Source organism: Trachymyrmex septentrionalis, unplaced genomic scaffold (genome assembly GCF_001594115.1).
Source record: "Trachymyrmex septentrionalis isolate Tsep2-gDNA-1 unplaced genomic scaffold, Tsep1.0 scaffold8, whole genome shotgun sequence".
NCBI lineage: Eukaryota > Metazoa > Arthropoda > Insecta > Hymenoptera > Formicidae > Trachymyrmex > Trachymyrmex septentrionalis.
Genome location: NW_017305987.1, coordinates 1,184,123 through 1,188,124, shown reverse-complemented (window position 1 = coordinate 1,188,124; position 4,002 = coordinate 1,184,123). Strand labels below are relative to the sequence as shown.

General features: G+C 36.4%; 1 protein-coding gene across 1 annotated transcript in view; it reads left to right on the top strand.

The window, feature by feature from the left end:
- LOC108754500 (RING finger protein 17) overlaps window positions 1-4,002 on the top strand; it is a 212,588-nt gene that overhangs the window by 63,404 nt on the left and 145,182 nt on the right. The gene's annotated exons all lie outside the window — the stretch shown is intronic.

The window sequence follows — 4,002 nt, the reverse complement described above, 5'->3', positions numbered from 1 at the left end:
GATAAAACTCTCGCTATTGGAGTAGAGCGGACTAAACACTGAGTCGAAAAGTCCTGTACTATTTTACAATTTTCGCAATAGTTGACAAGATATTAAGTACTAAAAATCGCCGAATGTTGGTTTTTCAATAATTTTTTACTCAAGTACTATCAATTTTAAACCGAAAAAAAACAGTAAGTGACAAAAATTGTTTATTTTCTGTTCATAGAGTTTCCGAAAATTTTTTCAGAATTTTTTTAGTATCGCATTTTTTCATATTGGTAAAAATAGTTGCCTATAAAAGTAGTTTAATTATACAGTACAAAAAAATTCACGAAAAATTCTGAAAAAATTCTTAGAGCTCTGAGAAGAAAATAAACAATTTTTTGTCTCTTGCTGTTTTTCTGTAAAGTTGATAGTGCTTGAGTAAAAAATTATTGAAAATCAATATTCGTTGTTTTAGTAATTAATGTTTCTTGTATTGCGAAAATTACAAAATGGTAAAGGATTTTTCGACTCAGTTTAGTCCGCTCTATGTGAGAGTTTTATCATTACTTATCAAACACCCTGTATGTGTATATATATATATGTGTGTGTATACTAATTTTCTGCAGTTCTAAGTAAAAAGACTAAAGTACACAATAAGATATCGAGAGACGAAAGAACACAAGAATATAAATGATTGAATATAAATTTGAACCAAATTAATACATTTCTTGATTTTTGTTTAAATTTCTTTTAGTTAAATTACTCGTATGCGTTATCCAGGACACTTCCGCCTTCTAAATTTACTTGTATGTTTAAATGTATATATATGAATGCTGTTTATACATATACATTGTTATATTTAGCGCGAATTGTTTCACGATTAAAAAGAAATTTTTGCATTTGTCTTTAAAGGATGTATAAAACATCATCAATCTGTATTAATTATAAATCATCAAAGAGAACAATGTAAATCGACATACACAATGTGTCGAGGTGTCAGAAATGTAGAGTTAACAATATTGAGCAGTGATGATCTGTAGCTATAGGAATGATGATTGAAAGTAATTTCAATTGCATACAATTACATTATGAATTTAACAGTGCTCGCCATTGGAAGAACTTTCGATAAATTTTCAACGCTTTGATCTCTGAATTCGGGATGTTTACGTGAGAATACATGAGCTGGGATAACACATAACAACGCTCCCAGAGCGCGTGTATCATTGGGATCAGATTAATTGGCAGGCGAATTGGTCCCCGATGACAAAAGCTTTCCAAGTCGCCGAAGGTGCCCAATAGAAAATTCGAATCGCGCAATCGAAGCGTCGTTTAATCGGCCCGGTAGGCCGATTGACGTTTTATCAACGTTCAAAAGGGTGACGACATTGACAGACCAATTTCCGCGGCGTGTATTCGCGCGTGCTCGCGCGTGCTCGCGAGCGCATTATGTCGAACATCCATGTTTTGTCAGTAGCTATGCTAGCATGGACAACCGCGAAACGTAATGAGACCGCGAACAGACGTGTTCTACGCGCACGAGAGGATCTCCCTTCCCTCCTCGCCTGTCATTTCTCTTTCTCTCTTTTACGTTTCATTCGTGCTACTTCATCACGCACGCGTGTATGAATGAGACTGCCAATTAGCCACTCGAGAATACTATTTGATTAAGTGCCCCCCCCCCCCCGAGGAATCCGGGAGTCCGAATATATAAAAATGAAGAGAGAAAGAGAGAATTAACGCGCTTATTTACTCATCCAGAGAGAAGAGATTTCTTCGATTTGAAGAAATGTTTCTTTGCTACACGGTTAAAGAAAAAACAAATTTTTTTTTTTAAGTCCTATCTGTTAAATGTTTTGAGCGCAGGCTGTAAAAATGCGTAGAACACACAACAATATTTCATATTTCAAGTTTACATAAATGCTACGGTTTTTATGCGGTTAAACGTCACAAATTATGGATTAAGTGTCGCAGAACAAGTATCACGAGTTACGTTTTATATTTGAATTGAAACTGAGTTTTTTTATTATATTTTTTTTTTATTTTTACTTTTCTTTATTTGTAATTTATTCTATTTAATTGTGTGACAATTTAAAAAATGTGTTTGACTCTTACTTTGCCCTTTATTTATTGTTATTTAGTTTGCAAAGAAACAAAAATTTCTTTGACTTGCGAACGTTACTTCTTTGATTTAAACATTCCTTTTTAAAATCAAATAAAATTTATTTGATTTGAAGAAATTATGATTATGATTTGAACGCCATTTCTTAGATTTCAACGTAATTTCTTCAAATGAAATCAATTTTATTTGATTTTAAAAAAGAATGTTGAAATTAAAGAAATGTTTTTTTCACAAATCAAGGAAATTTCTTTCTTTAACCGTATAGCAAGGAAACATTTCTTGAAATCGAAGAAATCTTTCTCCGGGCTGCTTTTATCTACTAATTTTTACTCATGACATACACTTTCGTGTACAATCGACTAAACCATTTGCCTATCTCGAAATGCAATCTTCTCGTGATTTATATTCGAGGACTGAAATACGTTAATATCTCTCTGAAATTGGAGATTCTAATATTCCGGAAATTAAGATTTTACGTACCTCGAGAATGTCTCTAGAACTTCAACCGTGACTTGATATGCGATATGATTTCTCTGAGATATTTCTCCATGTAAAATAACGTTGATCTTCAACGTCAAGTTTACATACACACGTGTAAAGGATCCGCGATGGAAGGAAGAGGGAAGATGCGCGTGTATCACCGTAATTGAGCGTTGACGTGGTCTCGAGCTCGGATGGTGAGAATAACCGCGGGATAAAAAAGGCGGGGACGCGTCATCTCCGGCAGATAAATGTAATTAAAAGTTACGCTATAAGCTTGCTTTTGCGACAGACCTTTCTGCCGCAGCGCGACATTTCCCCTCCTCTCCCCCACCCCCTCTCTCTCTCTCTCTCTCTCTCTCTCTCTCTCTCTCTCTCTCTCTCTCTCTCTCTCTCTCACTTCCTTCATTTCTTCTCTTTTCTTTTGTGTGTGTGTATTTTTTTTGCGTTTCGAACGGTAAGCGCGTGTAATTACCAACGAGTTGGCCGCGAGCGAAGGTGACGGCGGCACCGGCCCGTATGAAAATTATCGCGTTTCGCGAGAAAAACGCAATTGAAAGTTTTATTAACGTGGAGTGGCTCTCTCTTTTTTCCCCTCGCCGATGTATTGCGAGACGCGAGTGCAATCATTCAACGGATACAGCGTGGACCAGTGGTTGAGAATTGCCCATGCATATTGCCATTTTTCACCCCCTCCCCCTCCTACCTCTTCACCCCTTGTTCTCTTTTGCCAACACAGCGTTACTCCGGCTGACAAACAATTTTGCATAACATTTGTTTACACGGCCGTCGAGCGCGTGTTCCTTCTACCGGTATATAACTGCAACGTGGCAACTAATTTGCTACCCGCTGTCGAACGACGATAGTTTTGTTCATTGTATTTTAATTCCAGCCGCGTCCCTCGACGTGCGACTGTAATGCGAGATACGACGGTTCGCGGGTGAAAGGATTTGCGTTACGTTACGTTACGTTTTAATGTTTCCGATATCGCATTGCGGTTTTTATTATCGACGTGAGAATGACTGTCATTACCAGGCATCTGACACTTTGGTGTCTCAATCCTATGTCAATTTCGCGTAGATTGCTTTATTTTTCTTAACGTCGAGCGATTTGTCGAGGTATAGATAATTTCCCACTATTAGAGAGTTGCGTTATTGGTACTTACATATTTCCCTTGTCACATTTTGCCATACCATTTATCTTCACTTCGCTTCTCTACATGAAAGAAACGATTTTGCTTAAGTATCTAAACATTTATCTATAATAGATACAGGCTTCAAAATAATTTTGTTTGGACCATTAAAATAATTATGTAAGACGCGCAAACTTGTTGCTATAGAATATTAAAACTTTTTGCAGTATTTCTTTACTTGAGATTCCTACGTAATTATTTTGACAGTCTGACAAAATTATTTTTAGACACTTTAGCAAAATCA